Genomic DNA, 12,053 nt, shown 5'->3' on the forward strand with positions numbered 1-12,053 from the left:
TTTCCAAATACAGATGCCTGACAAGTATCTCTGAGATCATACATACTATAATTGTTTTTCCCAGAAATTTAGGGACTGAAAAAAAGAATTCAGCTCTACATTTCAGCTTCTAAAGCAAACACATTTTAAAGTATTAGCCTTTATTTTAACTTCTCTACTTTCAGCAACAGTTTTACATTTCCTCTCACCACCTTGCCAATATAAGTATCTCCAGGCTATCACTTTTTCAAGGTCCTGGAAGGAATACGAACCACACATTTTAAAGACACCATTTATACACCAAAAACTCATCAGTCAAAAAGTTTTTATCTACTTGCCACATGAATACCTACAAACACTGAATTTGAAATAAAGCTCACGAGGGTGACAGAATAACCACCACCACCCAAAATACAAAAGGCTTTCTTCCCTTCATTTCAGCCAGAGCCAGGGGACTTGGACTCAGACATTAAGGTAGAGTCACTAGTAAGCTTCTCATGCCAATGTCCAAACTGTGTCTTCCTTGCATCTCTGCTCTCAAGCCTGGAGTAGATTCCTGAATTGCAAATTCCTACACTACAGCAGATTGCAGCCTGTCATATCAAGATGATCTACTCAGTTGATTGCTTCTTGGGGGGGCATAACATGAGAAAGCTCAGAGTAACAGAAATTTTGGCTGTCTGACCAAGTTTTCTGGAGTAACATCCAATGGTGCTTGGAGTATCCTGAAAGACAAGACTCCACAGCCTCTGCAGGCAGCCAGTTTCTGAGTGAGCACTGTTTAATGGGATTTTCCCCAACCAGTACCTAGAAGCAGTCCCACAGGTTCTCAGTAAAGGGATTAATCTCCTCTTAGGACTGAAGGTGTAGCTGGTGCTCTACTGTAAGGGACACTGCTGGCTGTCCAGGACGACAGCTGAGCTGGTGTTCAAAGAGATGCTCCCATGCCCCCAGCCTCTACTGGTACACAGGGTTACTCCCTCTCACACTTTGTACTAGTTTTAGCTGAACCATGTTGTCAGCTGATACCCCCAGGATACTGAAGTCCCTCTCAATAGTCTCCCCGACCTCCCATGTATTAACTCCTCCCACCAATTCATTATCATCTGGAAATGTGATGGGGACACATTGACCTCTCATCCAGGTCACTAATAAAGAAGTTAGAAAGTATTTGTTCCAGTGTCCAGTCTCAATAGGATGCCACAAGTTGCCTGCTGCCATCCAGACCTTGTACTACAAAGAACAAGTCCTTGAGACCTGTGGTTCAGCCACCTCATTCTACATAAATGGACTACTTAATGGATTTGTTTGCAAGGATACTACATGAGACAAAGTCCAAGGTATTGCTGATGTCAGGCAGAAAAACATCTGCTGCTATCCCTTCATCTGCAGAAACAGCTGTTTCATCACAGAAGGAAATCAGGTTTGTCACTGTGAAAGCATTTCACATAGCTCATGCAGTCAAGGCCACTTAGCAAAAGTCAAGGTTCCCCTTTTTATTAATGCCAGGTGTAATTCAAGCAATCTTGATAATATTGGTTCAAATCTGACATTTGTTATGGTAAGAAAAAATAGAGCCCTCTGGACAACAAAGCTCTTCTGCTACAGAATCCCCCACATACCTGAGCAAAAATCAGAATAAAGTGGTTCTCAACTGATTTTAACATACAAAACATAAGATTTTGTTTAATTTTTAACATGCAGTGGTAACACTCTTAATGAACTTATTATGTCGTAGGATATAATGCAACTCAAACAAACAAGCAAAAATAAATCAAACTTTGAGCAAGCTGTATTTGGCTTTACATATTTGAAAGAAAACCAAACATTAGTTCTTCAGGAAAGGTGAGTCAGTCACATTAAAGAACAAGACAAAACAAAACAATGTTTAATCATGTCTTCAACTCAACTAAGTTTCTCATAAGTTAAATTCAGCATTGCCTTGTCTATGTTAGATATCTGTGCTGAGTTAGCTGGTGGTACTATTAAGAACATACTCAAACTTCTTGTATTTAGCAGTGTCCAAGATAAACCCTCTCAACAGAAAGCAAACCGGTGCTGACCACATTAACTGGAATCAGCAAACACGGTTATTTGCAGCCACAGAACTGCCACCAGCTTATACAGCACAGACAAAAACGGACCAAAGGTATCCCAGTCATGGACATAACAGGTAAGAAATATGCAGTTTTTAGCAAACTGTTTCATTAAAACCTGTTTTGGTTTTAAGGTTGGTCACAATGCAGAATCACCTTAAAAGAAGTTACATATTCTACCTTCCCGTTGCACCAGGAGATGTTTCTTCATAATCTTGTGCTCCCTACTGGAACCTTGAACTCAACTGGACTATTATCTGTTTTACTGTAATGCCAAGCACGAGGCTCACCTAACAGCAGCAAAAAAGCACCACAGATCACAGCAGAGAAATCAAGGATGAGTAAAATACAGCAGATGCATGAGAGAAACAACAAAGGAAGACTGGATAAACAAGCTAACAATGTTAGCAAACATCTATTTCAGTACCATTTGGCAATTGTGATCAATGCACTAGAATAATCAGAGCAGAACAAAGAAGTCGGCTTCAAAGAATCTTGAAAGAAACTCCAGTAAAACGTCTCCCTCCATACGAATACTCACACAGCCAGATGTACTATGATTTTAGTTACTGATTTGTCAAAGATGCATCCTTAAAAATGTCTAATGGTAAATTAGCAAAGCTGAAGGAAAACAGTCTAAACAAACACACACCCCCCCAAGTGGTGGGTAACTTATCAGACCAAGACAATAACAGGTTGCATAAACTACCACTCAGTTTTAACCAGCTGATCGTCCAAACTTGGTAGAGTTGGCCTGGCCACCAGAAATCTGCCAAATAGCTTCTGCCAGTAAGGTAAGTTTATATCTAGCAAGTTCACATATCAAGTCATGGATCCTGTTTAATACTAAAACCATCAGGTTCCACCTGTTAAAGACTTAATGGAAATCTCCTTTTGAATGTGGCCCACCTAGCTTTAGTAGTGTTCTCTTCAGAAGACCATATTAAGCAACAATATTAATGCAAGCTTTAGCAAGGGCTTCTAAAAAGTTGGCTACCAACCCAGGACACCATATCCTGAAAGTCTCAAAGTGTTAAGTTACACAGCAGAAGGAAAAGAAAGGGGTGAGGATGGAGAAGTAAGAAGGGAGATGCAACTAAGCAACTGGTCATCTGAGAAGCATGACTGAAGAATTATCAAGACGATTCTCACCAGCTGTTGCAAAGACAGCAACACCTAGAATCTAAAGAAGAAACCAACAGCCTTGGTAGAGACACCCTGATTCAAAATAAAGTGGCCATGGCAACCTGTAACAACCAGATCAGAAGATCTCAAGTTTTATGGGAGGAGAGACCTTATGAGTGGTTGTCAGCATGCTGAAAAACCTCCAGTCAGGCATTATCACCATCCAATCTGCAGAAAGGAGGATGTTGAAGACTGCAAGCCCATTATGATGGAACCCAGCTGGAATTTGCCCAGATAATTAGGAACTTGACAGAAATACTGTGTAGTCATTAGTACCAGAAAATTGGATTGATGAAGATCTACAAAAGCACTTGCAGAACCTATGAAAGCCCAACCAACACTACTCCAATCCACTTCCAGATTAATAAGGACAAATTGAAGCAAATGAAACTTAATTTTGAAAAGATGAGGTTTAGTAGTAGCTAACCAAAAGTAGATATAACCAACACACTGACAAATTATCAGAATCTACCACCTCCCAAAAATATTTGGGATGCCAGCGAACTGTTACTACCACTACTGTCCTTTAAAAGCAGCATGTACAGATGCAAACACACTGCACAAAGCAAGCAGAGGAGCTTATACTATAACATAGCGACACTAATGTCAGCATTAAATAGAGCTATTTTTATCTTGTATATATAGATCAGCCACTTCCAAGCCATTACATGAACTATATTAAGCACTTACGCCCACCACGCCCTTGAAAAGTATTCGTCACTGTGACAGATTTCCTTGTCTGGATGTCCCCAGACTGTACACCACTGCCACTGTACAAAGAAAATGAAATTCATTCTGCTTTGCTTAATGAATCATTGTTGTTCTCTGCTTACAACCATAAAAAGAAAGTATTTTACCCCCAGCTCTGGGCCTCATTAAGTTATTTATCTCCCTAGTCAGGACATGCTTATTAATCAAGCCAAGTACTGTACTCAGAACACAGCAGCAAAGTTTTGTTCCTCTGTGAGACTGAAACGGCGTTTTATTTCGGCAGCAGCTTACCCAGGCAAGAATGCTCAAAAAAATGGAATCATCTCAATTTGTACAATAAAAATCAGTAAGTATTATATCTGTGATTTAAACTGTGGAAAATACTTAGCCATGGGTAGTAGTCAGACAATACATTCTATCCTGTTCAATCTTTATCAGAACCTTTACATGAACGTTGCAGTAGCAACACACACACTGGAGGATGCTTTTCTACTTTCAAAAGTTATACTGAGCAGCTGCCTTTGCTAAAACTAACCCTGTGTTAAAATATGTTGCATATTAAAAGAAGGCACTATTTACTGTTATCCAGAGTTTCACATGGACAGTCCAAATCTACATATTTCTTCAGCTCTGTGGTGGTTTAGCCCCAGCTGGAGGCCAGACGCCCACCAAAGTCAGTCTATTACTCCCCTTCTTAGTTGGACAGGGGAGAAAATATATCTGGATAAGGGCAAGCTTACTTAAACATGTTAGATGGTGCCTGGGGCTGTCATTTCCATTCCCTGCTCAGCCCAAGGGATTAAGAGTCAGGGTGACAGACAGTTATTTGTCACAGGTAAGCTGTCCCTCTCAAACCACTCCAGTAACTAGAAAAACCTCTATATTGGTGACTTCTCAAGGACATCCACAAAGGAGAAAAGTCCAAGCAACAAGATTGAAAACTTGATCAATCCTTTCAGAGCTGCAAGAATGCCCTCCACAAAGTCAACTTCCACAACTGCAGAAGTAGGTAAGTGATGACTGAGGTCCATATGAATAGCCAAGCTCAGAAGTGACAGCCCTTCACAGTGAAATTACTCTGCCACTTCATGTTCACACAGCTCCCATTCCCACAAAGGCAGGGCTCCCCTTCTTTGTACCTGCCAATGACCAAATGCTCTAGAAGAGCAGCTGTTTTCACAGGAACCATCAAAGGGTCCGATTCAAGAAAACAGGACAAGCTTTATTCAAAGGTGGTAAAGTGGCTACAATTCTGTTAGCACTGGCAGAAATTTCAAAAGCAAGCAAAGGCTAGGCAAGAAAGAGGACAACACAGGAAAATCAGTGAAGCAGGTCTCCTGCATCAACTATGCACATGATTTAAGAGTAAGATTCTCCCCTGAGAAGGTGCCAGGTATGCTCTAATGGCCAGAGCCATTCACACCTTGTATCATTAGACAGATTGTGAGCAAATGAAAATGAACTGGGGATCCTGAGCTTGGTACCATAATATAGAGGAATATGGAAAGAGATGCTCTTATGTTCTAATGAGCCTGATACTGAAACTATTTCAGCTACATCACATTCCACTGACTACTCTGGACTGGCTTAGAGTTGGATGCATAGGGCTAAAGGGACTGAAGGAAAGACAACATACACTGTATCTTGATCCAGAACAAAGACATCCTAAAGATGAGATCAGGAGAAAAGAGGCTGACATTGCTTAAACTCTGCCAAAGGCCTTGAAATATTAACTCCAAAGCATGGAGTACAGCATGGTAGATTAGGTCTAACACATTACACATTACAACTTCTCTCATGGTTTCCTATCTAATTTATGTTCTAGAGTTGTGCACCTTGGTATGTACAGCAATTATTGACAAACTGTTACATGAACAGAAACAAAACACTGTGCTTCATACTAGAGGAGCTATGTCAATGCTTCTCCTTTCTCAGGCAAGACGGCTGTGTTTCCCCTCAGTGTAGCAGAAAGGTAATTGAAATCCCAACATAAAAAAAGGGGCAAAACTTCATGTTGATTGTGTGTAAACCCATAGACACCAACCATAGAACATACCAGTTAACACCTATAGTCTTAAACAACACAGACCCATCAACTCCACATATTAGCTAAACAGCTACGCTAAATAATATTACATAACTATAAAAAATAGTTATCAGGGAGGGTGTGACACCCTAGAGTGCTCAGTGACATTTTTTATGTTTTGACCTTGTTTTTATCCTCATTGAAGCACGGTTAAATACTAAGTGTATCAGTGAAGAACCTAAGCCAATCTCACCACCTCTTTCACTTCAAACTGTCTGGAATCAAAACCCTCTCTAATTTTTAAATAAAAACAACCCTGATGTTTTTCCACCTGTCCATGTGGCCAGCAAGTAGTTCAGTACAGGAATTAAACTTCCAGGTTTTGTAAGTACTAGCACCACAAAAGTTAAGAGTTTCGATTATTTATGTCACACTGCCGGCAACTGCAAAAACATAAGGTAGACAGTTCAAAATGTGACTAGTTAGTGTTTAATTTGTGATCTCCTAACACTTCACATTCAAACAAAAAATTCTGATTGACTGTCTAAATCAAAAGCCACTTTTGGTATCCTGATAAATTTCCAACTTCATGTAAAATCTATTATCACAGCAGTTATACTTTATTATAAAACATGCTTTGATTTAAGAATTAGTAACTTGTGAAAATATTAATTTTGTCACTTCTTCCATTTTCTTGAAGATCTAGACTTGAAATAGAGGCTTATGATTATGTAAAACACAGTATTTCAGAGATATTTATCAAGACACTGTATCAGTTAGTAGAAAAGAGCTAATTTTGCACTGAAGATGACATCAACATCCTCCTACATGTGCATGTGCACAAAAATATATACAAAACCAGGTCCTAATACACTGATCCAGGCTAGAAAATTGAACCTTGAGCCCGATCCATGGGCTTACAGCCCACAGAAGTCTTGGCTTTCAATTAAAAGAAAATAATTTGTAGATCTTCAACTTTTTTTTTCCTGATGTTAGCTGATACAATAACAGACTGTCAAATGACATGCAACCTGCTTTTCTGCACAGACCACCAGTTCTGATCAAGATCCTTGAAGGAGTACTGTGAACTGAATGACTTCATTGCCCTTCTCTTGTTATGAGATGTCATCAGAATTTCAAAACAGAAAACCTCAGAGAAGTAGCAGGAGGAAGCAGCACAGTATAAGATCAACTACATCAGTAATTCTAGTTTATTGCACAGGCAAAGATCACAGACTTTACTGCTTATGATTTCCAACAGCCTGGGAAAAAAAACAAGCAACCAAACCAAAACCAGTGACAATGCCAGCTCACAGAACAGACCAAGATACACAGGGTAAAGATGACCTCAACTCACTGCCATGTCTTCCTGGCTCCTCCAATTTAAGGAGAATCTTCATTCTTTTATTGTTCCACATGCAGCTTCACAGTGGAAAGAACAGCTTTGCAGAGATTTACACAAATCCAGAAGGAACAGCTTTTCCAATTTCTCTCTGCAGTGCAAGTTTTTAATATGTTTTGAAGAACGAGGACTGAAAGTAAAGTTAAAAGGATTTTATCCCGTGCTTCCAATAAGGAAAATGGCTTATATACCACTCCTATGAATTGCAGTAGTCCAAAATACTGAATTACACCTTCATCAATAAAAAAAGTCTACATCAAACTCCCATAAAAAGAGTGGAGTATTTTTCAGCACTACTGACGCTACCGACAGTTTAAAGGTGTGATTCTGATTTTACTAGCAGCTTCCCTTGTACTCTGCACAGCCATTTTCCCATTGCTTGTTCTTTACCATCTTTTAACTAACATTTACAGAGTACAGACAATCAGGACCTTGAGAAAAGCCACAACCAGAGCTAATCCTTCATCAGCAAGAAACAAGTTTTAATTCCTATGAGGTTCCCAAATACATTCATTTTGTAGACTCAAGTGCTTGTGCCAGCACAAAGCAAAGCAGAAGTATTTCTTTTCAGGAAAATGTTACCTTAAGACTCAAACTACTGCATGAAATCAGTATGGCAACAACAGCTGTTTTACGCGATTTCTTCTTCGAAGAACGCTAGTACCAGTAGTGACTTTCACAGTAACTACCTTGCAGGACATGTGCACTGCTTCTGTTCCCTAATTTTACCTTGCAGGACATGTGCACTGCTTCTGTTCCCTAATTTTACCTTGCAGGACATGTGCACTGCTTCTGTTCCCTAATTTTACCTTGCAGGACATGTGCACTGCTTCTGTTCCCTAATTTTATCTCCTAAATGCTAATACTTACCAAGCCTGGTAATTCAGATAAACTCTGTTTAATGCACTTTTTTGAAATGAGCAATGGGAATTTCCTCTACAACGGTGTGAAAATTAAGAAGGAGCCACAAATGTATCATATACATTCAGTTCATGATTTATGAGTTGAATATGACTAGTCATTAAAACTACCAAGAATTTTACTGGTCATAAAGCTAAAATTCTCCTACTTACTTTCTCGAGAGTCTTCTGAGTTAATTTTCTAATTCCATTCACTGTTCTGGCAAACTCAGTGTGTTACTGAACAGCTCAGCAGAACACAAGTGACAGTTGCCTGTTCTGGTGCAGAAACAGCACCCTAGAAGGAGCAACTCACACATCATTTGCATCATTTTCGTCAAATTTCTTGTGTAATACTTCAGATAAGCAAGAACTACCTTTTAAATATACAGTAAGAATGCAATGCACAGCAATACCTCCTGCCTGTCAATATCTTAAGTTGCTAAGGCATACAACCATGAGTCAGGTGAACTAGGCAAAGCCAGATACTGAAGCTGTGAGGATGTGGAAATGCTTGTTGTGCCTATGGAGAAAACCTTCCCATGCTAACTGATCACTGCTGAATGTGAGGAACCCTGACAATGCAGCCATACTGACCCGTGAAGAAAACAGAACTGATGGCTCCCAATTTTGTATTACCAACACAATCCCCTCTTTTGTATTACAAAATTGAAATGTAGTCCTGAAAGTAAGCTATAACACTCTTACCAAAACTTCAATTGAAATTGAAATGGAAATGTTGGCCACTGTATCTTAATATCCACTGTGCTATGTGTTTCCTCATTCTTGAACTGCAATCTCTGCTTTTGACACTCCAAAACTAATTTTACTGAAGCTAAGACAAGTGAGATTTACTGTATCTCTTGTAAAGAATATTCATCCCTCTCATGAATCTGTATTTCATTTTGTTCCCTTCTTCATTTATCTCCATACTTTGCAGATAATCTCTAACTGAACATAAGGGTTTAAAAGTCTGGCTATAAGGCCTAGATCATTTCTGTCTCCTGTATTCCTCCAATAAAGGAAGTGCCTGCTACTCAGTTACAAAAATAACCCTATTAGTAAGATTAAAGACCCTCCACAATATTAAATCCAAGGGTCTTTCACTTCCAAAACTAAATCCTATCTGCTTCTCCCCAAAACAGTATTTTTCCCTGCATGTGCTTCACATTGTTGACATTTTAGGTCATGAGTTGCAACTAATTGCTTATGTTTAGCTATTACTCAAAAGAAATTAGAACACTTGAAGCTGCTGTTAATTTCCCCTTCCCAATAGACTTAAGAGGACCATGAAATATTTGTTCAATCAGTAAAGCTCTTGTAGTATCACATGGTACTGGAAGAGGTACTGCTCATCAGTACCAGAACACAGACACAACTCTATGCTCAGACTTGAAAAGTGTCCACCAGTTACATCTACACAGTAAATACGCTCACTGAAAGCTCCTGCATTCGGGACCGGTACCCTAAAGGAGAAATACTGAGGCATCTCAAATGTGCAGTGCTCCAGGCAAGGCAACTGGGCACAAGCACAGTTTCTAGACACATTCACACCAAGGGGGTACACGCATCCTCATATTAAAATATTTTGAGATCCCAGTATAATTTGGGCAACTAGGCCATCAGATATAAAAGCTTCAAAAGGCATTTCCTAAATACAGTTGTTTTGAGATATCTAAAATGAACACATTTCTTTTAAAAAAAGAATACATTGGTGCAGACAGATTCACTAGTGAAATATCTACAGGGGATACATATAAAGAAAAAGGTTTGCACACATCAGTGGGTTGGACTACCAAACTGCAACATGAAAATGTTGACTTCTGATTTAACAGTGGGGGAATTTAAAGTGTTGGTTTTTGGTTTTGGTTTTTTTTTTTTCTGAGAACCACAGCTAACATGCTGATTCTTGGGTTGGAGTGAGATATTAATCTCATTCAAATTAGGTTCACTTTTGAAGGGCTGTGTTTTACAGAGTAAAATCTTGTGAACCTGAATCTATCTGCCTGCTGCAACCCTTAAAGAACTGAGCACGTGATGAAAATAGCATTGCTCAAATTCCTGGAAACCTGCTAACAGTTTACTTTTAAGGTGCAATTTATGACAGTTTACAAACTAAGCTGGACTTCTGGCCTCAACAATTCTGTGCAACTCCAGCTCCCTGCCCGTATAATTACAGACTAAAATAAAAAGTCAAGTCACAGAACTGAAATAATAAAATAAAAACAAACATGTAAGTAAGTGAGCAGATCTCTCCTCTCAAAGCAGAGCATTAGTGCTGGCTTGCAATAGTGAAATCATTCCTGCCTCAAGAACCCACTATAAATTAAGAGGTGGCTAGGATGACAGTAGGCATGACCACTGAGCAAAACATGATTCACTGGGCAGCCATGTCCTCGAAAGGCCCACTGCATGTACAAAAACACTGGTTTGAGAAGCATTTCCACACCAGAATTTGATTAAGTGAACACAGCAACACTGCCCTGAATGCGCCTCTTCTGTACCATGAAGAAAATGGATTGACTAGGTGTGAATACCCTTAACATGTTTTCTCTTTAATCAAGTAGTTGGGATACTAAAAATGTATTAGATATCCCAGTTTATGTATCCCTGGAGTCAAGAGGCTTTGGTACCAATTAATCAGTACCAGATGATCTCATTGTGAAGTCCCACAGCAAAGTTACATCCTAAAGGGACACCAAAACTATCTTTACCGGTGTTGAAACATCATCATGCTCAGCCTCAATGATCTCCTAGATCCTCCTAGACCTGAAGACCAACCTTTTCCTTTATTGTTTGTGATCTGCTTTCTCTCCTTCTTATTGCTCAGCATTTTAGCAGAAGATGGAGAACAAGCTTTTCATGACAAAAAATGCAGGAATCTTGGTAAATGCTGCGACTTCTCTTAAAAAACATCTTTAGGGTAAGGTTCCCATGCAAGTCACTTCAATTGGAGGAGGCTAGTGGCAACTAAGGAGCAGCTGGGATGCAAACAGCATTTATGTCCACACCGTATCAGGACAGGCTACCCAACTAAGATGCCAATTGAACAGAATATGCAAGTAAAAATGTGACTAGTTCTTGAACTAGTTCTGCATGCTAAAAAGCCCTTAGTAATACAATAACTAATTTAAATCAAGTCTACCTCGGATTTCCCATGAGACTTCACTACTTAAGGCATCAGAAACAAATACTGCAGATGATTTTAAACACATTTCAGAGGGTAAGCTAAATGTTTACAGGCAGCATGAACTCCATCATAACTCCAGCACGTTAAACAGTATGGGGAGAGGAGGGAGTATCTATTCCTTTCCCTGTGATATGACAACCCTCTGAAGATGACATTTTTCCATATCACCATAAACATAATCCATCTCTATTTCTTCTTCACCTTTGCCTCCAGTAAAGAACCTCAAACATAAATGACCCATTTCCATTTTGGTTTTCAGTTGGGATGCTCTACAGGCAAACTGATTTTTAGACTAGAACAAAACTTCCTTAGAAAAGCATGGATATTTCAAATCTGTCCACTACAAGCATCGGACAGAACAGCACCATCAGAAACACTGATGCCCTCACAGATATGCCAAAGTAAAGAACTGTGTCATAGCAATATAACTCAACAAGATTAGTTTCTATTTATTTGGAATTGTGCACATTTATTTCCCAAGCAGTTTAATTAGGCAAATTAAAACTTATATTACTTAATGGATTCAGTATTTGCTTACCAAAGCTTAGTACTGTCACCTTGATTT

At 39.3% G+C, this 12,053-nt stretch overlaps 1 protein-coding gene across 1 annotated transcript in view; it reads right to left on the bottom strand.

Annotated features, from left to right (window-relative positions):
* The window catches only part of ZNF292 (zinc finger protein 292), a gene marked incomplete at its 5' end in the record, with an annotated part of 51,865 nt that overhangs the window by 25,468 nt on the left and 14,344 nt on the right, over window positions 1-12,053 (bottom strand). The gene's annotated exons all lie outside the window — the stretch shown is intronic.

This window comes from Gallinula chloropus (genome assembly GCF_964237585.1).
Source record: "Gallinula chloropus genome assembly, chromosome: 3".
NCBI classification, from domain to species: domain Eukaryota; kingdom Metazoa; phylum Chordata; class Aves; order Gruiformes; family Rallidae; genus Gallinula; species Gallinula chloropus.